This window comes from Ovis aries, chromosome 1 (genome assembly GCF_016772045.2).
Source record: "Ovis aries strain OAR_USU_Benz2616 breed Rambouillet chromosome 1, ARS-UI_Ramb_v3.0, whole genome shotgun sequence".
NCBI lineage: Eukaryota > Metazoa > Chordata > Mammalia > Artiodactyla > Bovidae > Ovis > Ovis aries.
In genome coordinates this window covers 15,951,053-15,977,702 of record NC_056054.1, presented here as the reverse complement: position 1 = coordinate 15,977,702, position 26,650 = coordinate 15,951,053, and the positions used below count along the sequence as shown (strand labels likewise).

At 53.4% G+C, this 26,650-nt stretch overlaps 1 long non-coding RNA gene across 5 annotated transcripts; it reads right to left on the bottom strand.

Annotated features, from left to right (window-relative positions):
- Nucleotides 1-7,803: 7,803 nt before the first annotated feature.
- Nucleotides 7,804-24,140, bottom strand: LOC132657853 (uncharacterized). 5 transcript variants are annotated; one of them, XR_009596577.1, is made up of 4 exons: nucleotides 23,954-24,140; nucleotides 20,213-20,348; nucleotides 19,358-19,428; nucleotides 7,804-14,151 (listed from the first exon to the last, which is right to left on the bottom strand). It is a non-coding gene; the product is annotated as an uncharacterized LOC132657853 (long non-coding RNA). The 5 variants fall into 5 exon arrangements; XR_009596580.1 differs by lacking the exon at nucleotides 23,954-24,140 and adding an exon at nucleotides 23,531-23,884 and having other exon boundaries at nucleotides 9,687-14,151; nucleotides 20,213-20,361; XR_009596579.1 differs by lacking the exon at nucleotides 23,954-24,140 and adding an exon at nucleotides 23,531-23,729 and having other exon boundaries at nucleotides 9,687-14,151.
- Between the last annotated feature and the right edge of the window lie 2,510 nt (nucleotides 24,141-26,650).

Below are 26,650 nucleotides of genomic sequence, written 5' to 3'. Positions count from 1 at the left end.
CTCTGGCCGCAAGCTTCCCATTTGCAAACTGAGAACCCACTGGACATCCACTCTGTACCTGGCCAGCACTGGGGAGAAGGAGGCATTGACACTACCTCCCAGACACCCAGGAAGGAGGGCACACTCTGTACCCAGTGGCACCAACTGACACACACTAGTTCAGACCCAGGGTCAGGGAAAGACAGTGGAGGTCGGGGGATCAGCAGAGTACTTCCAGAGAGAAGGTGGAAGATCCATGCTTTAAGCTCTTTCTCTGCCCCTGTTAAGGAAACTCTGACCACCCAGAAGAGACTGGAAGATGGTAAGAAGAATCTAGCCACAACTGGCCAGCAGTACCTGGGACTCAGGTGCCTGGGTTACCTAGGGGAGTAACCTAGGTAACATTTATGAGTAACCATGGCACATTTATGTCCATTTGTATTATGCTGCAATGTACATATATATATGCAAATCGCATATTTGTGTGTTTGTGTATGTGAATCTCTATACTCCTCTGTGTGTGTTTGCTTCTAACTAGGTTTAATTCCAACTCTATGTGTCCATGCATGTGTGTGTGCCCTTGTGCGTGTGCGTTTCTAGGTATACACAGGAGTCAAGTGATTACATAAGTTATATACATTTATTCATTCCATATATTTATAGAGTGACTATTATATGCTACGTGTTGTCCTAGGGCTGAGAATACAGAGTAAGAAATTCCAGGTCTCTTTCCTCATGTAGTTTACCTGCAGCATAAAAGATAAGCAATAAATGAGGGAATAAACAAATGAATAAATAATCGCAGATTGTGATCACTTACATGAAAGGGAAAAAAAGCAGGATAATTAGAGAGTGACTTGACTTTACATAAAGAGGTTAGGAAAGACTGCTTGGAAATATAGAAACTCAGGCCTCAAGCAAGACCTCCTAATTCAGAATCTGCATTTTTAACAAGGTCCTTAGAGGATCTGCATCCACATCAGAGATTAGGAAACTCTCATTAACATACACGTGACGTGGAGGGACAAAGGGAGCAGAGGCAAATGCTTCAGGTCTCCTTCCGCTGCTCGCTGTGAGATAATAGTTGGGGTTGATTGATCAGTTTCCTTCTTCCCTGGGCAGAATTCTTTACCCACAAAAATCACCCAAGGATCTGAAACCCTGGAGACCCCGCCCAACTAAGGCTACCGCAGTCTTCAGCTGTTCAGTCGTGTCCGACTCTTTGTGGCCCCATGGACTTCAGGAAGCCAGGCTTACCGTCTTTCACTGTCATCTCTGTCTTTCTCTATCTCCTGGAGTTTGCTCACACTCATGTCCATTGAATCAGTGATGCAGTCTTCAGTTAACTTTTAGCCTAAGACATTTTCCACCTCTGTTACTCACTGCCCCCACTGAGAATCAGAAAGCTGATTTCCCCATGACAGAATCAGTAACTCCAGTCACACCAAAACCCCCTTTTCTACTTGCTTGCCCAAAGACATAAGGAGATTTCAGTGGTCAGCTGGCATTCTTAACTCCCACTTGAATGCAAATATTCTTGCATCCTCTAGTGGAAACGTTCCTTCCTTGGGCACCAAAACTTCTGACCCCAAGTCTGAGGGGCAGGTCATTAGGCGGGATTGTGGGCTCTGCCACTGCTGTTTCTGCTGCTCGGCCTCTGACCCTGTATTCTAGCTCTGGGAGAAATAGTACCATGTATAGCCAGCTGATTAAGAGTGAATATAGCACCTTATATGATGCCCCTTCCCCACCACCAACATCACAGTGTCTCTTAATTCCCTTCGGCTCTGGAACCAAGATTTTCATTAGGTCATTTCATAATTTTATAGGTCCATTGATTTCTTGCTACTGGGGTACCCGGGATGACCAATGGATCCAATTATCTTCAGTCCATTGGCTTACTCCTCTCCCTGTAAAATGGATTTCTTGATCTTCAGCAGCGTTGCACAGGATATCAAGACAGTGGATGAGGTGTTCACAGAGTCTGCAGATGGTTCTGCTAGAAGAATCATGGCAGGCAGGGGAAGCAAATCCAAATCCAGAGTAAGTAGCTGTTCCAACGAAGAAAAATTGCTGTTCCTCCCATGAAGGAAAGAATCTGATGTCATCTCCCCACCACCAGGTGACATCCACAGCTGCTTTGTCACTGAGTCCATTGAGCAAGCCCTGGGGTGACCAGGAAAAGACACTAACAGACATCCACAAGGAGGTCATCTTGACACCCGTTTCTTAAAGCCCTTTCTTCCAGGGTCTTCAAGCTGCGTTATAGGACACAAGTAAACTCGTGATGTTGGATCCATTCTGAGGGTCCAATCACATGCCTTTTCTCCAAGCTTCTCTTTCACCAACCCTTCAATCCTGTCTCTTCCCAATCCCTGTCCCTCTGACCAAATCATTAGCCACTTCCCATAAATCACTGTAGAACATAAGCCTCTGTTCTTCCAGACCAAGACAGTGAGACACACCAAAGTGCTGCTCGCCGGGGGGGATTTCTCTATTCTGTCCTCAGGGATACCTCTAAACGGGGCTGTAATCACACCGCATCACACTCTACCAGCATAACACGCAGAGCCTTTTGTTAAGCAGGCTCAGAATGCTTTTCTCCTCCATACATTGGCTATAGGGAATTCCCGTGAGAGCGTTAAGTGTCAGCTGAGAAAGATGTAGTATCCAGCAAGTGTGAGCCACCGCTTATACAACACCCTTGTGCTTTCAGGACCTGCTTGGGTCCAGACCACTTCAGCATCTCCATTGGAGGCGGGAGCACTGTTGGGTGTGCTCAGTTTGGTGGGTAGGCGGAGCTGATAGCTCGGCAGCTCTCGGGGACTAAACGATTGCATCACTGTCTATGGTCAGGTGATTAGCCTCTGTCAGAGCCAAGGGGCAAGCCAAGAGTCGTGTCTCAAGAGGTGAACATTTGCCAGAGAGGCATGGTCTTGCTCCAAAAACGAAGCATCTCCAACCATGATGCTGCTCTCTGGTCTTGCCAAAAGACTCCATGCAGCATCTCGATCTGCCTCAAACTTTCAGTACCTTTGAATCTAGTGCATTACAAAAACTTGGCTTGAAGTCTTAACCAGCTCAGATCCCATTTAAAGCCAACAGCTTTTTTGCTCCCTCAGGAGCTAGCTTGAAGTAGTAGACACAAGTGTGGTAGACGTTGCCTCTAAAATCCAAAGTAGCCCACCAGGTGATAAGTCCCTTTCTTAATGATCTGCGATGTAGAGGGTCACAGCCTATTCTTCACTTTGAAGGGGATATTCTGAATTTCCCAGGCTGATATTTTCTCAGAAGCTTAATTGAGTTCCCTGTATTTTCTCAGACTATTTTTCCTTCACCATGCCCCTCCAAATACAATTGTATTTCAAGATACTTGTGATCTTCTGATCTCTGTGTCCTATGAATAAGATATCACCAGGACGTCTCTGGCAGTCCAGTGGTTAAGACTCTATGCTTCCACTGCAGGGGGTACGGGTTCCATCCCTGGTTCAGTTCAGTTCAGTTCAGTTCAGTTCAGTCGCTCAGTCATGTCCGACTCTTTGCGACCCCATGAATCGCAGCACGCCAGGCCTCCCTGTCCATCACCAACTCCCAGAGTTCACTCAGACTCACGTCCATTGAGTCAGTGATGCCATCCAGCCATCTCATCCTCGGTCGTCCCCTTCTCCTCCTGCCCCTAATCCCTCCCAGCAACAGAGTCTTTTCCAATGAGTCAACTCTTCGCATGAGGTGGCCAAAGTACTGGAGTTTCAGCTTTAGCATCATTCCTTCCAAAGAAATCCCAGGGTAGATCTCCTTCAGAATGGACTGGTTGGATCTCCTTGCAGTCCAAGGGACTCTCAAGAGTCTTCTCCAACACCACAGTTCAAAAGCATCAATTCTTCGGTGCTCATCCTTCTTCACAGTCCAACTCTCACATCCATACATGACCAGTGGAAAACCCATAGCCTTGACTAGTCGGCAAAGTAATGTCTCTGCTTTTGAATATGCTATCTAGGTTGGTCATAACTTTTCTTCCAAGGAGTAAGCATCTTTTAATTTCATGGCTGCAATCACCATCTTCAGTGATTTTGGAGCCCCCCCAAAAAAATAAGTCTGACAGTTTCCACTGTTTCTCCATCTATTTCCCATGGAGTTATGGGACCGGATGCCATGATCTTCGTTTTCTGAATGCTGAGCTTTAAGCCAACTTTTTCACTCTCCACTTTCACTTTCATCAAGAGGCTTTTTAGCTCCTCTTCACTTTCTGCCATAAGGGTGGTGTCCTCTGCATATCTGAGGTTATTGGTATTTCTCCCGGCAATCTTGATTCCAGCTTGTGTTTCTTCCAGTCCAGCGTTTCTCATGATGTACTCGGAACTAAAATCCCACATGACGCACTGTGCAGCCAAAAGATCACCAGTGTTCTAGATGAATGATGGAATGACCGACATCCCTATGAACTAGCTCGTTAGAGGGCCAGACATGGGATTAGAGTTGGCACAGCCATGGCAAAGCGGACGGTGCACTGCTGTCCCTGCCGCGAGAAGTCTACACGCTTCTGACGTCCTCCGACCACCACAGAGGAGCGCAAGTATCCTCTGAGTGTCAGGTTTGCATTAAGTTGTTACAGCCACAAAACCGTATTTGAAGCATCATGGAACTATAACTGGAGTTACCAATATATGTTAATGATAACAATCCCACGTTCATTTTTAAGACTTATCTATCTTATGCATTGGTCAAACTAGAAAATTTTGACCTTAGCTTTAAGCTTTGTGGTCCCACCAAAGAAGTGTCATTGCACTGACTTACTATTTTGATGTTGTTTGAAAACCTACAGCGGCTTTCACTTAGGTTCCGTGGGTCAGGGAACCAGTGTAGTAAACCTGCCAATTCTGGGGTTATCTATTCTAACTATACATTTAGCATCTGGGTAAATAACCACAGATAGTACTGCTGTGTGCTATGGAAGAGGCTCAGATCAACGTTCCATTTATCATCTGATCCAAATAAATTCCTAATCTAATCAGGTCAGTCTCATGGGTAACTGATTTCTTTAGAAATACTGGAGTGGGTTACCATTTCCTTCTCCAGGGGGTCTTCCTGACCCAGGGATTGAACCTGGGTCTCCTGCATTGGAGGCAGAAACTTTAACCTCTGAGCCACGAGGGAAGCCCCTTCATTCAGGGCTAGTATCTACTAATTCTGAAAATATCTAGGGTCTTTGCCTGTACTCTGTTACCTTGAAACATGACCACATATCCCTTTGGGGAAGGACAAGAGAAGTTTTAAGGAATTAAATTATTATCCAATGTGTTATCACATCACGTTTCTTCAAGGGGGTCCCCTCCTCTTTTATACAACAGACTGTTTCTGCTTATTGACTAGGGGAGGTTCTGAAAATTTTTCATTGTGATAGTTCAACTTATTTTCTACTCATAAGATGCGCATCTATTTTATTATATGAACCAATATAGGACTTTTGTGGGCTCTCCACCTCTCCTGGCCTTAAACCCATGATCATTAACCATGTCCAAAAAACAAAGAGTGCCTTGTTGTTTGAACCATTCTAATTACCACAAGGCTCTGCTCACTATGCTGGTCACCGCACACCCAGCCTCTAACCTCGAAGTTACCACATGGTCTCTGCCACACTACAATCCTCCCATTTCCATTGACACCAGGGGCTCATTCAGCTATGGCAGGCTCTGCCAGGATGCCCAGCTCACAGAGCACAGCCATTGGAGGGGTTTTTCAAAGGGGTTGGCACTTCCTTCATCAGTGTCTTTCCCCCAAGGTCTTGCTGAAGGGAGTCCTTCTAGGTTTTCTTAAGGAGTCAAAATTTAGAGGACTCTTCTTTCTTCTGAATTCCTTACATCAAGAAATTCTTTCAGCTCCTAAAACCAGAACATTGAATCCAGAGCTCAGCAACATCAGGAAATTCATCCAGATTGAGAATGCATTCCCACATATATTCCCTAGAAATTGGCCAAGATACATTAGCAAAGTCTTATAATTCTGTCAGGGAGTAAACTCTCTCTGCTAAGGTTTGCCTTTGTAATTTGTCCCCAGGAACATACTGGAATCTGATCTAGTCATAAGCCTGGGGGACTATGAGGAATGTTGGTTTCCCTTTGTAAGATAACACCCTTAGGCAAGGAGTCTTTAACTAAGGCCAGTCTTGTCTACCAGGGGAGCAGGGCCAATTTGGCCAACATGGTGGGCTTCCTGGGGTTCAGGAGTCTGGATTGTTGAGTCTGTCTTTCTCGGGCTTAGCTCCATTTTGATTCTCAATTCTCACCTTTTTTGGGTTAATTTTTTCAATTTTATGGAAGAACCCTGCAAAGGTTGAGGATTCAACCATTAGACTTCAGCAACTACCAGAACAAACCTTTCCAGGTGTGTGCATTCTCAGTCACTTTAGACATGACCGACTCTTTGCAACCCTGTGGACTGCAGCCTGCCAGACTCCTTTGTCCATGGGATTCTCCAAGTAAGAACACTAGAGTGGGTTCCCATGCCCTCCTCCAGGGGATCTTCCCGACCCAGAGACTGAACCCACATCTCCTGCGTCTCCTCCATTGCAGGTGGATTCTTTACCTGTTGAGCCACTAGGGAAGCTCCTGGTGTCTCAGAAGGTGAAGAATCTGGCTGTAATGCAGGAAACCCAGGTTGCAGGTTAGGAAGATCCCTTGGAGAAGGGAATGGCTACCCACTCCAGTATTATTGCCTGGAGACTTCCATGGACAGTGGAGCCTGGTGGGCTACAATCCTTGGGGTCACAAAGAGTCGGACACGACTGAGCAACTAACACTCTTCACTTTCACCAGAACAGACCAGCCCTGCCTCAATAAAAGATGAGACTCTTTCCCAGTCATAGAAAGTTCCTGAATTTCAGTCCATGCCTTCAACTAAGGCTCTAGGGACTTTTGTTCATTATTTTCTTTCCTTAAGCTATCCAGCGCCATTAAAAACAAACATTCCACCCCACAGTCCTCAAATTCCTCCTGCCCTTTATTCTTCTCTGCGGCACAGGTCGTCCAAGCCCCTGATGGCTTGCCTTCCATGGGTACTTCATTTTAGATAACCACAAGGGACACTTTAATTAGCTGTTTCAGCACTGGGGACCATGGGCTTCTGGGTCTCCTCCTTTTGTGCTAGCTGTTGTCTCCCAGCCTTCAGCCCTAACTAGGGCAGGTGCCAATCCTAGATTCCCAGGATTCCCTCAGGGTCTGTGCCTGCACCCCAATTACGGCACCAAGATTTTTACTAATCAGGGTACTTGTTTGCAAACAACAGAGAGAAATTCTGTTTGACATACACTGAAAATACACTTATCACACAGGCATCAGGATGTTCCTCAAGCCTGTGCAGAAGCCAGAGAAGACCAGGCAGGATCCAGAGAGACACAGATGAGGTCTTGCCACAGGAATGATGCCCCAGGAGCTGCTCTGGGGGTGTCGCTGCCAACATCTTGTCCCACCACAATGATCCTCAGTGACCCTGCACCTTAGGCCACTCTTTCGGTTGGGCAGTCGAGAGTGTGTGTGTGAGTGTGTGTGTGTGTGCAGGAGCATGCATGCAGGTAGGAAGCAGAGGAGGACCAGAGAGTAGCTCTCTTATGGGATTTGTGGGGTAATTAGCACTAAATTAGACGTGACCTGTGCCAGGCTGAAATCCCATCTCTATCATCAACTTGACCCAGTTGTGTTGTCTTGAGCAACTCTCTGACCATCTCTGGATGGGCCTCAGTTTCACCATCTGGAAAATGAGAACAATATCCATTCTTCCAGCCTCACGTGTTGTGCCCCACACCCCCCTTTTCTCATGGATAGGACTTAGTTCAATGTATAATGAGACATTTATTTGTGAAGGTACCACTAATGTTCCTCCAGTAGACGGTGAAAGTGAAAGTGAAGTCGCTCAGTTGTGTCCGACTCTTTGCGACCCCGTGGACCGTAGCCTACCAGGCTCCTCTGTCCATGAGATTCTCCAGGCAAGAATACTGGAGTGGGCTGCCATTTCCTTCTCCAGGGGATCTTCCCGACCCAGGGATCGAACCCGGGTCTCCTGCATTGGAGTCAGACGCTTTAACCTCTGATGGTAGGCTCTGTGAAGTCAAGGACTTCATCTACCTGCTTAGTGCTGTTTCCCCAGCACCTAGAAAATTGCATGAAATGTAGCATGGGCCCAAGAAATATTTGAATGAAAGACTAAATAAGGTAAAGGATCAGGAAGGGGCTTTGTAAATCGTCAAGGGCCGCACATGTGTAAGTGTTGGTGCTTTGGAGCCAGGGACCTTGAAAGTGAAAGTCGCTCAGTCATGTCTGACTCTTTGTGACCCCATGGACTATAAGTCCGTGGAATTCTCCAGGCCAGAATACTGGAGTGGGTAGCCTTTCTCATCTCCAGGAGATCTTCCCAACCCAGGGATAGAACCCAGGTCTCCTGCATTGCAGGCAGACACTTTACCAGCTGAGCCACAAGAGAAGCCCAAGAATACTGGGGTGGGTAGTCTATCCCTTCTCCAGTGGATCTTCCTGACCCAGTAATCGAACCAGGGTCTCCTGCATTGCAGGCAGATTCTTTACCAACTGAGCTATCAGGGAAGCCCTAGAGAGACCTTAATTATCACTATTATTGCTTTTGTTATAACCCTTGAATTATATATATTCAGACACACAGACTTATTTTTAGTGCAATAAATGTACCATTCTCTCTCTGTCCCTGCCTGAGATGCTCTTTCCCTTTCTCTCCCCCTACTCTTGTGTCTTCTTTTCCCCTACACTCAGGGGAAGTCGCCCAGTGTCCCCGTGAGTCCCTGCCATCACCTGCACACCTGCCTCAGCAGGGGCCCCCTGCACTAAGACTGTCTGGGCGTCGTCTGCCCACCCCCTGCCTCCAGCTACGCCGGGTCTTACTCCAGGGCTGCAGTTACACCTCCTCGTCTGGAACCTCGGGACCTGACCCAAGACCCAGCCTATAGTGGAGGTTTAGGAAACAAATGGATAAATGAATGACTATCTGTTTTCAAAATTATAAAACCAATCTCTGTCTTTGCTTGAGGACAGAGTCTGAAGAAATGACCTAAACCCACAGAAAGAGGCACTAAAATTAGACCCTAACAGAAACTTCCCCAGTCATGTTATTTACTAAGCCATACAGGGCAGAGACAGAGACGAGGGAGGCTTTCCTTCCTCCTGGGGAGAAGCGAGGGGCTAGGGAGGGGAAGTGAGACCCTTGGGAAAGTATACCTCCATTGACAGGGAGCTCATTACTTGTTGAAACAGCCTCCTCCATTACCAACTTCCTTCAGCAACCAGAGTCCACTCGGTCCTCATGCTTCTGATTCCCACCCCTCACCTCTCCCCCATCCCCTCTCTCAGGAGGGTGTGATTTTGCAGAGCTGGCAGTCAGGAAGACTGCCACCACTCCCCAAAGAAGACAGACCTTCCTAATGGCAGTGGAGCAGGCTAACTCAGTAGGTAATCAACTCCTCGATGGTGGAAATGGGTATAGACCTGACAAGAGGTCTGCCTTGTAACACAACCACACTTACGGGAGCACTTTGAGGTGAACCTTCTCTCTTGTCCATTTGTGCTGGGTTTTGAAGCCATTTTTCCAGGTAAAAGCTGAAGGAAGGGCATTCAAGACAGAAGGAATGGCACATATGGAAGCATAGAGATAGAAAACAGCCCCCATGTTTGCAAAAAAGACAAATCAGCTTGACTTTCAAGGCCGGAATGTGGGGCCCCAATATTTACTGAGCACAGACTCTGCACAGACGTGGGGGTAGGACCTGGAGAGATACTTCAAATAAGACAAACACACAGTCTCCACTCTCATGGAACTTATAATCTAGTGGGGGAGCAGACAAGAAACAGACAAATAAGTGTGGGGAGTCTTTTCAGATGGTTCCACATGCTGTTAAGAAAAACCAGGGGACACAGAGGAAAACGACTGGTGATGGGGAGCATCTCTCTGAGCAAGTGATACGTGAGCTGAGATCTGAAAGTGGCAAAGAGATAGTCATGCAAAGAGCAGGCTGAAGAAGTTCCTAGCTAGAGGCCAGCAAGTGCAAAGGCCCTGAGGCAGGGACAAACTTGGAATTACAGAGAAACACAGGAGGCCAGCGTGGCTGAAGAGTAGGGGGAGAGTACCTGGTACTCTGCTGGTCTCATCTGCCCTAATCTCTCCCTTCTGCTTGGACACTGGGCCTGCAAGGCCAGCTGAGTGTTCAGAGTGAGACACTCACTGCCTGCTCCCCAGTCCCCACTGCTTCAGGATCCTGGTTCATTCTGGCAGCAAGCCTCTGCCCATCTCAGTCAGCTCTGCAAACTCAGCCTGCTGTATCCAGCATAAGCAGCCCAGCATCTCAGCCCGTCCTCCCCCAGCCAAGACCCCAGCATCCACTCCAACCTCAACCCAGAAGCCAGGGTTCTAGCCTGGTCCAAAAGGGCTCCAGTCACCAAGCTGGACAGCCCTTTAGACCCAAACCAACCGAGGAGCCAGCTCTGGGGGACAGTGCGTGGGGCGGGGGGTGTCAGGAGCGGCACATGGCTCGGAGATGGCAGAGCCAGACACGAGATCCCAGACTAGATAGAGCTGGGAACGAGGAGGGGGGCTGGGCTCGGCGTTCCTGGGTGATGATGCCATCTCTCCGGCAATGGAGGGCGGCAGGCAGGAGCCTCCCATTCCCCCAGAGGACTCGTCCTCCCTGCTATCTGATGAGGGAGCTGTTGGTTACAGGAAGGCAAGACTGTTCACAGGACAGCTCCAGGGAGCAGGAAATTAACCCACCAGCTAGAGACAGGGGGAGGGGGGGGGGGCTGGGCGGGGCAGGTAATTAAGGGGCCCTGCAATTACTGTGCCTTCAATCTGGGCCAGAGTTCTCAGGAAGGGGATGGAGATGCTGCTCAGTCGGAGGCCCCAGCTGACTCTGGCAAGGGGGTATCAGCCCTGTCTCGCACTCTTCCTTCCGTTTCCACTCCTGTCTCCCCTGGGCCCCATCCCTACCTCTGTTCAACCACAAGTGATTCACTCATTCTCATCTTTGCACAACTGTTCCTCCCACTCTAAAGGCCTTTCCCACTCACTCGATCCTGCCCTTCCATCGGCCCCTGCAAAGGACTGCTCTCCAAAAAGTCTTCCTGGACCAATCCTGTCGGAAGGGATTGCTCTGAGCTCACATAACACAGCCCCTTTGTGTTACAGTGAGGGAACAGACTCCGAGAGGGCAACGATTGGTCCAGGGTCACACAGCAGAATCAGGACTAGAACTTGAGACTCCTGCATCTAGTACTAGGTTTTGTAACACCACCCTGTGAGCTCACTAACCAGTAACCAGCCCAGGCATCATCACACGCCAAACCAAGGACACAGACTGAGGGCCTCAGAAGGGTCAAGGACCCCATCGCGTTTACCCAGCATCTACTTGCTCTGGATTGCTGCTTGGGACTGGGAATGCTGCGACCAGCAGACACAGACACAGCCCTGCCTTTAGGGAGTTTAAGGACCCGCCACAGGATCACACAGAGGTATGTTCCAAGATAAACCAAGAAGAACCTTCAAAAAAGAGGCCCCAGGCTGGTGAAACCTTGTGACAAAGACATTTAACCCAACCTGGGGCCCGGGACAGGCCTCTCTGGAGATGCTGGGCCTGGGCTGCAATCTGGAGAGTGGAAGAGAGCAACTAGATGAAGTGGAGCAGGGAAGAACGTTCCAGACAGGGTGCCTGGCATGGGCACAGCCCAGCAGAGGAAGTCCAGAATGGTTGGAGCTCTGAGTGAGGAGGTAGCCTGAGATCCAGCAGGGAGGCCATAGGGCCCCAGTGATGCAGGACCTCTGGCTTGGGCATTTGATCTTTATTCTAAAAGCACTGCAAAGCCACTGTAGAGTTTTCAGCAGGGCAACTGTGTACATATGCAGTATGAGGAAAGGGTTGGAAGGGAGCCAGTGAAAGTGGGGCCTGCCGAGAGGCTCCTCCACAGTCCGGGCGGTGGTGGCCGGGACCAGCACTGTGCCAGCGGGCAGTCAAGGAAGGAGTGTTGAGAAAGAAATGTGTTGAGGATGGAATCTCCTGGGGGAGGGCTAGGACGGGTGGGGGACAAGCTGGGGATGGAGTGGAGGGAGAGGAAGGAGTCAAGGCAACCCTCGCCAGGCTTCTGGTTTGTGCAATGAGATGGGGGTTAACCACCAAGCTGGGGGCAGTGTGGGAGGAGGGGAAAAGGCTGAGCTGCAGATGCTTCTGAGAGACTGGAGTCCATTGGAGCTAGAGACCAGAGGTGAGGGGGTAATGAGACGCCACCTGGATTGTGTGGTGAGTGCAGGCCTGAGGCAGCTACTCTGAGCCACACCTTCTCTGTAGCTCCTTTAACACGACAGGTGCCGCTGCTCCCACTTTCCAGAAGAGGAAACTAAGGCTCGGACTGGAAAACTGGTTACACAGAGTTCCGCAGTGAGGACCCGGCAGAACCAAGATCTGCCCTCCCTGAGTTTTTCTCACTTCAAGCTGCCCCAGGATGCTTCTCTGGCTCGAACCTGGCCCAGAGGAGAAAGCAGAGCCACCCACATAGACAGCTGGGAGTACACAGAGCTTTAAGCATCTGACAGGCCCTTGGTGGGAAGCTTCCCGTGCAGGGGAGAAAAGGGCTAGGAAGGCAGCCTGGAGATGAGCAAGGGCCCCCCCCTCCCCGTGGTCAGGGCCACTAAACTCATGCTCCTTCTATGCATTATACAAACTTACTCTGCTGGGCCCTTCATACCCAGGAAGGAGTGCTGTTGTTAAGTTGCTCAGTCTGAACTGAGACCCCATGGACTGCAGTATGCCAGGCTTCCCTGTCCTTCACTATCTCCCAGAGTTTGCTCAAGTTCATGTCCATTGCATTGGTGATGCTATCCAATCATCTCACCCTCTGCCACCCTCTTCTTCTTTTGCCTCCAATATTTCCGAGTATCAAGGCTTTTTCCAATGAATCAGGGCTTCACATCACGTGGCCAAAGTATTGCTACTGCCCCCATTTTACAGCTGGGGAAAGAGAGGCCCAGAAAGAGGATAGTCAAGGTGAGTTCATGGCCAAATGCAGAAAGCCAGGCATGTCTGGCTCCAGGTTCCCAGCTCACTGTCTCCAAGAACTGGAGGGGTTTAGTGAGCAGCTAGGGGAGGCAGAGGGTGAGAAGCCCTGGGCTCAAGGGCTATCCAGTCCCTCCTATCCCCTATCAACCCCTCAGTGGGCCCTGGGGCCTCTGGGGTGCAGACCTGAGGGGATAGGGAGAAGGGATGGGAAGCTTCTGAGAGCCTTTGTGGCCACCTGAGCATCCCCAATAGCATCTCTTCACTCTCCCAACTGCCCTCACCCCCAGAGCCAGGCAGCCTCTTGAGCCCAAGCAGGGGAAGGGAGAAGGCTGACAGAGGTCTTTCCCTGCCCCCACCATGCCTGTCTATTCAGCTATCCTCCTCTCGGGGCCTTTGGGGTAGTCCCGTCGGTGCTGGACCCTCTGGTCCCTTTGTTCAGAAGAGATCTGAGCAAAGGCGACCGAGACCAAGAAGCAGCAGCCAGTCCCAGCGGGGAGGGAACAGGAACCCTGTGGCCCACAGGAGGGTGACTGCTGGCCCAGCCTGGAGAAACCACGCCCTGGAGAAGGCCAACCCTGTCCTGTGAACCTTGGGATTTGGAGGTGTGGTGGGAAGGCCCAACTGCACAGAAGCGGTTGCTTCCCTGCAGACCCCAGGGGATAGGAAGGAGGGGGCAGAGCTTCGAGGGTCAAATATGTGTGGGGGGATGCTGGGGACAAGGATGAAGCAGAAGGGGTCCTGGCCAGCAGGGGTCACCGGTGCAACAGAAATCCAAGCAGGTGGTTTGCAAGGAGCCTGCAGGCCTTGACGCAAGTCTGGAGGTTACCAGGGCTAGAACGTGATGCTAGAGCAGGGAATGAAGAGGCACCCACTTATCAGACCTGGCTGTTGAAGCATGACCCCAGCATAAGGGGCCCAGGATGGGGTCATAAATAAAAGCCCAGCCTTCAGAATCCGCAAGGACAGATGAGTCGGAATCCTGGGGGCTGCTGGGTGGCCTTGGGCAAGTCTTTTCCTCTCTGATCCTCAGTCCACCTCCGTAACATGAAGATGCTCATCGCACTTCCAGCCTGGGGTCCTGGCGTGCAGTAAGTCCCCAGCAAATGGACAAAGTCCTTCATAAAAAACAAAGATTGCGTTCAGACATCAGGACTGGCTGGAGGATGCCCACACCCGCCCTCCCCCGCCATCCCCAGCCACTGACCCAGAGTCCTTTACCTTCCCATACAGATTGGGGTGGGTACCCACTTCCTTCAGAGCCGGAGGGGGTTCAGTGCAGGAAGAAGGGGCCTCAGGGACAGAATGCCAGGCAGCGCACCAGGGATGGAGCTGGGACCTTGGCCACTTGCCAGGTTTGCTTCATTTGCTCAACAAATTGATCATCAAGCGCCTGCCCCCTGGCAGGCTCTGTACCAGGCACAGAAGTATCAGGAGAGAAGGCACACAGGCCCAGGCAGTGACACCTCCTGCTGGCCCCAGGCGGGTGGGGCCGGGTTCTGCCCGTCCTGGGTTGCACTAGTTGGACACATCCTGGTGCCACTTGAGCCACAAGGCCCCGCTACCACCACAGGTATAGGATGACCTGTGACTCAGCAGTTAAAGGCTCTTGAAGGCTGGAGGTCAGGGAGTGGGCTGGCGGCAGAGGAGGGCATCTCCCGCTCTTGTGCGCTTTCCTGCGAAGGCCGCTGCTCGCAGAGACTCTGGAGCTGACAAGGCTTGGTTCACATCCAGGCTTTCTACTTAATTCCCTGGGACCCTGAGGAAGTCACTTTCCACCCTCTCAGGCCCAGATGCCTCAGTTAGAAAACGGACCCCTTGGGCCTGCTAGGAGAATACAGGAAACACTTTAAATGATTCACTGCATGATTTCTCTTTCTCTTTCATAAAGAAAGCTCCTCTGCTACAAACTAACCCTGTGAGGTTGGTATTGGTACCCAGCTACAGCAAAGGAAAGGCTCAGAGAAGTTAAATGACTTGCACAAGATCACATAATATAAATCAGGTCCATCAAACTCCAAAGCCTATATTCTTTCTAGAGCACAGACTAGCTCAGGGCAGATTGATTGTTCCTTCTTGATAATGGGCTTATCTGAGACCAAAGAGTCCTCAGTTCACAGCAAGCTGTCAGTGATGAAGGGCCCTTCTGGGGTCCTGATCCCCACCATCAGAAGCCTAATGTCTTGGTTGATAACCCTGGCACTGCTGCAGACTGGATGACCTCAAGCAAGGTCAAGGTCCAAGGCTCATACCAAGCTCCCTTTCCTTAAATGGGGGTGGGGGGGAGGAGTTAAGCATCGGACACAGAGCATTCCGGGCCTTTCTCTGCTTCTCACCTCCACCTGCTCCATCACAGAGACTGACCCCCAGGCTTCCCTCTCCAGGGAATCCATGAGACTAGCCCACACAAGCATGGCAAGAAGCTGCTCTGCTGAAGGGTGTGGCAACTTCTCAGAAGCATAGCCCCTGCCCAGGCCTGAGGCTGCAGGAGCTCAGCTGAGATGCCCTTGAGTTTCCCCTGAGGATTTCCTGCAGATCCTTGAAGCAGACCTTCCAGCTGAGGAAGCTCTGCATCTGGGAACACAAGAGACCCTGCATCTGTCTGGGCAGAGAGACGCAGCGGGCTGAAGTCTTCCCTGGCCTGTTCTGGGCTTATGTCTTGGTCTATGGCACTGCTGGATTCCCCTGGCCACAGGGAGGTCAGAGGCTCAGCTGAAATTGGAAGGGACTCCCAGACCTGAGGTGCCCAAATTATAATTAAATTCCCTGATCAAGCCATCAGATAAACTGGATTGCCTTCACAAGAGCATGGAATCAGCCAGCTATAATGCCAGACCCACGGCTCCTCTTCCCCAGCCTGCAGGATGATCCAGCAGGGGGGGAGGTACTATCATTAAAAAGGACTTTGGGGAGAGAACAGGAAGAGTCAGATGCGGAAGAGAGCTGCCAGGATGCCCCACAGCCAAGCCTGAGGTAAGACCGCAAGTGCCGGGGAAGGAATTCCTGGCAAGCCTGTGTCCTCATGTTTCACCAAGACGTCCAATGTGCCTCAGAGAAGGACAAGATCAGTGACTAAACATCTCTTTGCCTGGTGGGGTCTGGCAGCTGGAAAACCTGTGCTGTCGCCAGAGGTTCTTGTTTGCATCCGGAGCAATTTTAGTTGCGTAAAAAGGGAGGGGTGTGTGTGTGTGTGTGTGTGTGTGTGTGTGTAGAGGGTGTATTTCCCCCTCAGTATAACATTATTGCTGGTTAACATAAGAAATTGGGAAAATGCAACTACAAAGCAAAACCACACAGCCCTGTCTCCCCCAACACTTTCAGCCTTCTAGTTACTTCCTTTTGTCCTCAGACTTTAGAACACTCTCTGCTGTCGGCCTAAGCAGAGTCTTGTCTCTGTCACTGACTAGCTGTGTGACTTTGGGCAAGTTACTTCCCGTCTCTGAGCCTGTATTCTCATCTGGAGAGTGGAGATGATAACGACACCTACTTTCCTCAAGCGGCTATACACATGAAGTGAAATGATGTAGGTAAGACCTTCTGCCCAGAGTTGGCCACAGCACTGTAAGTGGTCAACACATTGGAACCATTGTTGTTATTCAGTCGCTAAGTCGTGTCTGACTCTTTGTGACCCCATGAATTGTTGGCTGGAACTAGAGATGGCTACTTTAGCTGCATAGCCCTTTCAGTCCAAAAGGTGTCCTCTGACTTCTCCGGGTGTTCACTTCTCCAGGGCTAAATGGGACTGAGGATGATTTCTGCCTCCCAGAGTTGCCAGGGAGCAAAGGAGCCCGCTGGGATAAGAAGGAACTCCTTGTCAACTGCAGAGGGCATGGCGGTCATTTACTTTGCACATTGTTGGAATCTTCTGGAACTCACTAACTATGGATGGGGCCCCAGGGGCAGCTCCGGGTAATACAGCCTCCTCCAGGAAGACAAAGCCTGTCTCTAGCTCTATACAACACACTGGCTCCAACTTCCACAGAAACCTCCCATCCCAGCCCCCAGGATCAGGGTTCACGCAGCACTGAGGTCCAGCCCTGGAGTCATCACTCACATCTGTGTGTCCACGGCCACTGGCCATTCTGTCCCTCAGGCTTCTCTCTGTAAAGTGGGAGCTCCCATTCTGCCTTATGGACTTGTTAGACAGAGCAGGAGCGCTCACAGTGCACCCAGTGGGTGCTCATTCTACGTAAGTTTCCTTTTCCCCGCAGATCCATAGGCCAGAGGGCCCCTCTCCCAGCTGCCTGGGTGCATCTGAAATCACCAGGCACCTTCCTGGTGCTCTGCCCGCCATGCCTAATGTGACGAGTGGGGGCCAGGCTGGTCTGTGAAGGTCAGAGGTGTGGATGGGCTCGGGGTCCACAGAGAGGGGGAGAGCAAATGGGAACCCAGACATGCCAGTTTGTCCAAGCCCTTCCCCAAGGTGAAGGTGTAGCCTGGGATGAGAGAGTTCTTAGGGGGGTGGGCAGGAGGTGGGATACACAGCCCTGCCCTGTACAAGAGCTCTCATAGTGGAGAGTTGTGGTGTGTGTGTGTGTGTGTGTGTGTGTGTGAGTGTGTGTGTGCACCCAGTTCAGTCATTCAGTCGTGAGCCCTCTGACGCTTTGTGACCCCATGGACTGCAGCACGCCAGGCCTCCCTGTCCATCACCAATTCCCTGAGTTGACCCAAACTCATGTCCATTGAGTCGGTGATGCCATCCAACCATCTCATTCTCTGTCATCCCCTTCTCCTCCCACCTTCAATCTTTCCTAGCATCAAGGTCTTTTCCAATGAGTCACCCACCCGCAATTATAAAACCAGATGCAGCCAGGAATGTTTCAGGGGACAGGTGTGGACAGTTGCCCCTGGGGTCAGGGTGTGGAGGCAGAGGTGGGCTTCTGGAGAAGGGCATACCTGGAGGAGGGCATACCAGGGCCCTGAGAAGCCCCTCCCGACACTCCCTTTGGTGGTGGCTGCACAGCTCCCTTCCAGAAGCCAGAAACTGACTGGAAGGGCTTAAGGCAGCCTAGACTTCCTCCCAAGAAGCCCGACTTGGCCTGCTCCTGCCTCCTGACCCTATCCCTATCACCTTACCAGAGCCTGGAGGTCCCTGGGAGTGTGGTCAGGGAGCTCTCCCCACACCCCATGGCCAGGGACCACAGGGAGACCCCAGGCAAGACCCAAGCAGGCAGGCATGGGTGAAAGTCAGAAGCCCCAGGACCCAGGCTGCTCTTCATGAGCACCTCCTCCAGACCTGGCAGCCTCTATGCCTGAAACCTCACAGCACCTTCCAAGGGCGGTGTTGTCATCACCCCCATTTGACAGAGGAAGAAACAGGCCCGCAAAAGTGCCAGAGCCATTCTCCCAAGCCAGCGCTGAGCCTTGAGGCCTGTCTGTGACAGAGTGTGGCACAAAGAGCCCCTCACCACGGCGCTGCTGTGCACCAGCTTGCGGGTCGGTGTGCCCACCCCTCCCCCCGGCCCCGTAAGGCAGGCGGCTTCAGCTCCCACTAAACAAACAGGAACAAGACCCCCCAGGTGCCCTCCCCTCTCAGACTGGAGCTGGCTGTGGCAAGTGAGGACTCAGGGCTTTTACTGCCCTTTCAGACACACAGGAAGGTCAAAGCAGAGAGATGGGATGGCCGCAGAGGGGCCTGGGGTCTCCCCACTGGGATGCCTCAGCTTTGACCTCACCCATAAGGAGAGCCATGTGCCCCTTCTCAACCAGGAGGGCTGTTGTGGGAGGCCTCCAGGACATGAGATGGGTCAGCAGACACCGCCTGGCCTGATGAGCAGGTCCATCCAGGGTGACCTCGGCCTGGCAGTCACAGCCCAGTGCCAAGAAGAAGGCCTGGGCTCGCTGGCATTTCCAGAACTGCCAGGCACCAGGGTGGGGGCTGAGGGTTGGTACCATCACAGCTCTCAGCCAATGGCTGAGATGTCAATCCACCCTCCAAAGTCAGTCCAAAATAACTCAATTAGCCTGAAAGAGCTGCTGGCAGCCTGCCGGGGTGGGATGGGGAAAGGGCAGCAGGAGGAGGGCACCCCCCAACACGCAGGGAGGAACCTTGACAGGAAGACAAGAGCACCCCCATTCTATGGACTGTACCCTTTCCTCATCACAGGGACTCGACCCACCATGGTTCTGCCAGGTCCGGCCCACTGAGCCCACTGGACAGATGAGGAAACTGAGGCTCAGAGGGGGCCATGATGCGCTATGCTGTATTCATGGCAGATGGGCACTTTGAAAGTGGGGTGATGCTAGTTGGGGGAGGGGAGAGTTCAGCCCTAGAAAAGCTGGTGGGGTCTACTAGGGAGAGAGATTAAGGTGCCAGCAACATACCGTCTAGCCAGAGGGATCCCAGGTTGACATCGGAAGGGACTCGAGGCTGCAGGAAAGGACTTGAGTCTAATCTGGAAGAAAAGAGTGGGTGGCATGAGGCATAGAGCTATCTACCTTGAGAGTCCCAGCGCTGCAGGTCCTTGACCCTCTGGCAGAGGGGCTTGGCCAGAGCCAAGTCTCTGATAGGGTGGCACCTAGGATCCCCTGCTCCCTGCGGCCCCCAGGACACAGCATGGCAGTGATAGGGGGTGATCAGGGTAAGGCAGACACATAGCCACTGCCCTCCAGACCCTGATGCTGCCCTGTCAGTGCCAGGCTGGGCACTGCCCCAGGAACACAGGCAAGGGATTGGCTGTGTGTACGGCAGCCCAAAGAGGGACACGGGACTCCCAGTGAGCTGGAGCTCTGCCCCATGTGTCTGCTCCAAGGCTGAGCTCATCACCAGTCCCATCGGCTTGCTCCTCCCACCTCAGAGAATACGCTCCATCAACCATCCAGGTTCCCAAGTCAGACACTGGCTGCCTCTCCTGCTCACCCCCCAAGTCCTGCCCAAGTTACCTCCCAAACCTTTGTAATCTACCTATCCCGCACCCTGTCCCCCATCCCACCCAATCCAGGCCACCGCTGCCCCTCTGGATCGCTGCCAAGTCCTTGTCACCCACTCCTCTGATCTGCGCACTGCTCTGTCTCCCTCTCTCTCTCTCTCTCTCTCTCTCTCTCTCTCACACACACACACACACATGCATGCGCCCCATGAATTATCAAGGGAATCTTTCCAAAACTCAAGTTCGACCAGGTCAGCCCCACTGCCCTCCCCAACCTGGCCTTGGAGACTGGGGGGATTTTCCCACTCACCTTACTGAGGTTGGAACAGAGCAACTTAAACCCTGGGCTCCAGATCAGCCAGGTCTGGGTCTGCATCCTGGGTGGGCCGTTTGGTGACTGTGTGATCTTGGATGAGTCACACCACCTCCCTGAGCTCTTTCCTCACCTAGGAAGCAAGGCTGCCATGACCTTCATCAAGAAGACCCCATGGGGCACCAGGGTGGGGCCATGCTGAGTGCCCAGCTCAGAGCAGCCTCAGCACATGGCACTGACGGGCACTGGCCAGCTCCCGGCTGCCTCTCAACACCCGCCTCACATGCTGCAGGCCGCCTGACCCGGCAGCTGGTCCTCCCTCTGGCTCCAAGAGCCCCGTAACACTTGCTCTCCCCCTGGCGGTTCTCTGGCCTGGCTCTACCTGTGAGTAGGAGTAGAGCCTGGGACAGGCTCGAGTTACGTTTGATGGATGAATGGATGCAGTCCATTCACACAGGGGACACGGCCACGTAGAGACGCACACAACACATGCAGCCGCCTGCGGCTCAGACGGGCTGAGGGCCAGAAGGGCCCCTAGGCTGGTCCAGTATTACACACCCCTCGGTGCAGCCAGGCTCCGCTTGAGCCTAAGAAGAAAGCTCAGGACCTGTTTTCTGAGGTTCCAAGAGGGTGTGTGCCCTGCCTGCATCACGAGGCATCTGAGCCTAACACACTCGGGACTGCAAGGAGCAGCCCAGGGGGCCACAGCACCCCACTGGGCAGGGCTGCTTAAAGTGGGGGTGCAGGGTGGAGTGTTGGCCGCCAGCTGGCGAGCGCCTGGGCCTGGCAGTGCCGCCGATCGCCCACTCGCACCAGCTGTTAGTTTCCAGGGCCTGCCCACCAGCTAGCCGGGATGCTGGGCCCGGGCTGCCCTGGGGTGTCCTGCCAGGAAGAGGCAGCCTCTAGGAGGGTGGTCTGGGCAGAGGAGAGGACAGAGGAGGGGCAGGAGGGTGAGGATGCCAGGCTGGAGGAGGCCAGGGCCACCCTCCGCTCACAGTGGGGCCAGAACAGGCTGCAGCACTTCCAGGGCCTCCGGGGCCTCTTATGGGCAGTCCATGCGTGGCGGGAGGTGGGGATGGTGCCCAGGGCTCCTCCCTCCGCTCAAAACACCCAGCAACAGGGATTCTGGACCCTCGGGAGGGGCGGCGCTCCGAGGTCTGCGGCCACAAGAGGGCGCCCGAGCCTCACCTTGCAGGGAGCCAAGGGCTGAGGCCCGCGGTGGAGCTGTGCCTGGGAGGGGGCCTGGGAGCTGGGACTGAATCCGGGGCGTGGGATGCCGCTACCTGCGTCCACCCCCAGGCAAAGCCCCATCCACACTTTAGCTCTTTGTTTATCTGACGGCAACACTACCTGCTTCAGTATACATCTGCAGAGTAAGCGCAGGAACACACTAATTGAATGATAATGGTGATGTATTTTACCCATGGAGAGAATGGACTCAGAGAGGTTTAGTGATTTGCCTAAGTCACACAGCGGTCGGCATGGAGCAAGTTATTCCCTCTGGTGCTGGGTGCTGGCAGAGCTTTGGAGAGAGTCCTGGCACCAACTCACAGGGGGTTAGCAGCACTCAAGTCCTCAGGGCAGGGACCACGCCTGATTCTGGCTCCCCCAGGTCACCCTGCGCCATGAAGACCAGACCCTTCTCTGGGCAATCACAGTGATGAATAAGAGGTCCCAGCCCTTTACACACCCACGAGGCAGCCTCATCCTCTGACTCACAGATGACGGAGGAAGGCATGAGAGAGGTTAAGAACTTGCCAGCGGCCACAAAGCTTAGTTCCAGTACTTTGGCCCCAGAATCCACCCCTCCCCTCACCACGCTATGTCCTGGGGAAACTGTTTTTCCCAAAGGAGCTTCTGGCCACCTCCATCCCTCTCCTGTTCACCCAGCAGCTTTCCCACCTGTTCAGTTGGGGCAGAGGTGAACCCCAGGCCCGGCCTCATGGACTGACCACCACCCAAGGCGAGACAGACAAGGTGCCCGTGACTCATTCAGGGCCGGGGGCCCCTGACCAGTCAGGGGTGTCAGGGTCTCCTGAGGGGAGTAACCACGGAGCTGAGCTGCAAGGAAAAATGTAGCACAGTGGCCCTTGCTGGCCTCCCATTCTGGGCCCAGGGGGAGCTCGTGAGTTGGGAGAAACTGGCCCCATGTGCGTAGGAGGAGTGGGCACCCCAAGGGCGAGTCCAGGCCGGTTCCCAGCACCCTCTAGCACCCGGTCATCACAAAGGCATGGTGGGCTCATCAAGGAATCGCCAATGGGTCGTGATTGGTTGTGGGTGTTCATGGAGCCAAGCCCTCCACCAGCCTTCCTGCCCTTTCTCTCAGGATGGGTGCCCCCTAGGGCTTCCTCAATTCTATGGGGACCAGAGACGGCGGGGTCACCACCCTTTGGGTACACCGGGCACAGTCCATTGGGCCTCCAGTGCAGCACCTGGCGCCCAGAGCTCAGAGACTGAGCAGAGCCTGGCTGGAGGGAGTGGGGGCACCAGCCAGGGCCCCAGCCTGCTGCCTTCTGCATCGCCAGCCTGGAGCCGAGCCCAGGGCTGGCACCTGTGCCTCAAGGCACCTCGAGGACCTAACTGTGCCCCCCTGAGACCCTCTTCCCCTAATGGGGCAATGAGAGGCCAGCCCCAGTGCTCCCTGACCCTCCTGGCCCCTCAGGGCCTCTTGTGCGGTTCTAGAAGCAGGACTCAGGCTGTGGCGGCCACCTCTGTCCACCAGCAGCCACTGACAGTGGGGTGCAGAGGGAGCCTGGGGCCGTGGAGGAGGCTTCTCCCCCTCATTCGTGCCAGTAGTGGTGAGAATCAGACTTCCCCGTTCAAGGAACCCCAGGTGACGTTCTTCGTACCCCTGTGACCCAGCCACCCCTTGCCCCTCAGTTCTGAGGTCCAACAGCACCAACAGCCCTCTCCTCCTCTGCACTCTCCCAGCCATCCCCACCCCGGACACTGCCTGCCCCCAGCACCACCCCCTGATATTTCCCCCGCTCCCACCCACTTCTCTGTCCACCATCCTCCACCCTTCCCGGCTGGGCTGGCTTCACTCTCCTGACCCCACTCTCTGACCTCATCTCACCCCCTTTTCCTCCTCCTGGACTCCCTCCCTATCCAGCCTACACCCCGAGGGACCTTTCTGCATCCAGAGTCTTGAGCGCAGGAGCCCTCAAAACTCTCCCACCCCATTCTGCAAAGGCCCAACCTGGGGCAGACCCACAACGCTCCTCCTAGAGGATCCCAGCTGTCCCCAGGCCCCAGGGTCCCCCTCCCTTGCCTCGTCTCTCCCCACTTCTTCCTTTCATCAACAAACACACTCACCTCTTGATAATGATCTTTCAAGCTACTTTCTTAGCCCTGCACATGGCTCCAGCTGGGCCCCATTTCTTCTCCCCAGCCTGGTGGAGCTCTTCAAGCATTACTTGTCTGTTCATCTCTGCCTCCTCAGCCCCCTGCCCTCTGCACCATAGTCCACCAAAATTCTTCTCATCAATCACTCATGGTACATCCTGAGAGCATTGGGCTCCCAGCCCAGGCTGGGGCCAGACAGCTGCGCCCTGCTCTCCCGCCCACTGCTCGGCTCCACGGCCCCACGCCCTAGTGAAGGTCCTCCTGGCTGCTCCTTACTCCCCCGGTAGGTCCCTCTGCCATCCTGTCCTGCAGAGGATGGAGCTCTCTTCTAGCCCCACATGATCATCCCACACCACCACCCCCCTGCCCCGGTACCAATGTTCCCAAACTCACCAAGGCCAGTCTCCATGCCCAAGGATCCAACTGCCTCTTCAGTGTGGGTCAACCCCATCCAAGTCACTTAATCATGACACGTAACTTCATGAAGGAAGTACTATTATTATCCCCATTTTGCAGATGGAGGCACCAAGGCACAGAGAAAGTTGCCCAGGGTGAACAGCTGATCAGCCCCTGAGCCAAGGTCTCCTTTCTGGAGATCCCACAAGAGCCTCAGATTCACCATAAACAGAACAAGCTCATGGGCTCTGCCCGGAACGTCTTCTTCCTGGCCAAGCTGGCCTTTGGACCGGATGGTGACAAGCATCTAGACCGTGGGCTATTTACTTTCTGTCTGCGAAGTACTTAGCCCAGAGCTCAACCACAGTAAGTGGCCAGTACAGGCCAGCTGCTGTTGTCACCATGGCCCTCTCCAAACCTCAGCTACTTCTTCTAGAAGATGGGGCTCTTGGGGGAATGTCTGAGCCCAGGGCCTGGCCACACAGGGGAGCGCTACAGCCCTGGCCGCTCAGCACGAGAGCCTTTTTTGCAGTGAGTCAAAGCAGCATCAGTTTATAACACTGCACGTTTGGCATAAATGCGCTATTTTTCTTAACCAAAATAAAGCTCCAATAAGCTGTAAAAGCCCTGGAGTTGGGAGGATTCTCTGCAGGGTCAATTAGGGTGAGTTAGAACCTGCAGCTGTGAACTCCTCAGCCACACATGGCAACCTGGGTGGGTACATCCCAAAATGCTAATGAAGGCAGCTGCTCAGGGTCGGGGAGCCAGCTTTGCCCTCGCTTCAGGCCCCAGGGAGAGGGAAAGCCATGTGGGGTGAGACAGGATGGGACCTCGGCCACCCTGCGCTGTGCGATCTGGGCCAAGCCCGGGCCCCACTCTAAGCTGCTACTTCTTCTGATGGGCTTCCGAAGCATGACTCAGAAGAGGGAAGTTCAGGGCCTGGAGTGGGGACTTCGAATGATTGTGCAGGCATTTTCATTCCTTGGGCAGAGATCTCAGGATTTGTAATAGTGTTGTAGGAAAAATGGGATTAAATTTGCCAATATTTGCTTATGTATGCAACCATTTCCATAAAGCAGGATTGTGCCCCATCTCAACGGAAGCAACCCCAAAGTCCTTCTTGTTTGGGGCAGGCGAGCGTGTGGGAGGCTGGATTTGATCCCAAGCTCTGCCCTTTACCAATCACGGCCTCTCCAAGGGAGGGTTCCCCCTTGCCAGTTCCACAGGTGAGGAGACTCAGGCCTGACTCCAAAACGCAGCATCTTAACTTGTGTTTATGCATGTGACCCAGGTCCCGGTCTCGCTGACCTCTGGCTTGGTGAGGTCACACCTCTGCCCGCGGCCCTGCACCCTCCCCCAATTCCCTGGTGCCTGGCAAAGAACACAGATCTTGAAACTCCAGAGCTCAGCTCTGCACAAATAGGTGCACGATCAGGAACAAGGAGGCGCCCTCTCTCTGGGCCTCCGTTTCCTCCTCTGAGCCTCAGCAAAATGAGAGTGATGATGATAGCTACCCCAAACAGTTAAGATAATTCATGCAACACAGCCACGCGGTGCCTGGCACAGGATAAGTGCTCAACCAGCATTCAATCCATTCAGGAGATAGGGTCTATGGCTTGTACTCTGAAGATAAGTAAACAGAGAATCCGAGAGGTTTGGCCACTTGTCCATGGTCACAGAGCTCAGGAGCTGTGATGGCAGGGGAGGGTATGAGTGGGGCATGAGCTGAGGCTCAAACCAGGTCTCCTTGTCCCCATTGGGTCCGGATGGAAGGGGAGTCACCGAGCCAAAGCCCCCAGGGCAGGGACAGGGAGAGAAGGGAAGGAGGAGAGAAAGGGGAAGGCTACTGGGACAGAGATGGGACCAGGAGCAAGCTACTGCCTGGGGCAGAGGGCCCGAGGCTGCAGGGGTCAGTGGGCACGGTGCCCGGGCTGGCGGTGGGCACTCTCACCTTCACCCTGTTCTCTGATGGCTAGAGACCTTGACAGCTCAACCTGCGTCACTCACATCCTAGTGAGGCCCTGAAGGCAGACGTTTTGGGGGGGCCCATCTACATAACAGCCTCCCACACCTTGGGCCAAGCCAGAGCCCCCTCCCCTGGAGTTCAGGAGCACCCTGCCCACCCAGGGGCTCCCATTCTGGGCTGCAGAGGCAGGAGGTGAGCCACAGCCCACCTACCTGAGGTGACCTCCAACCAACCTCAAGACCTAGGGCACCTGGAGGGTGGGGGGAGCCTCCACCCACAGCTGCCAGCCTCCCTGTGCCCACCCACAGGCCTCACCCATCTCTCCCGAGGCCCCTGACAGCTGGAAATTTCTGCCACATGACCCAGCCAGCCTCTCAGGGCTGGGATCCTGGCCCAGCCACCCAGACACGGTTACAGCTCAGGCCGCGAGCTGCCTGTGAGGCCAGGGCAAGTGATTCCCATCTCTGGGACTCAGCTTCTCCAGGTCAGAGGAGGGATGAGCTGTGAGCTGAAATAATTCTTCACACCCTGAGGATCTCGGGATCTGGAATCCCAGAAGCCAAGTGTTGGAGAGAACTTCAGGCTGTGATTTCCTAACACTGGCCTGCAGCCTGACAAAGTCTGGTCCCCGGGGAGTCCTGTGAACATGTACATGCGGGGACTCCCTTCCACCCCCAGCAGATCAGCAGATGGAGAGCCAGGCATTCTGCAGATTTAGCTAGTGCCCT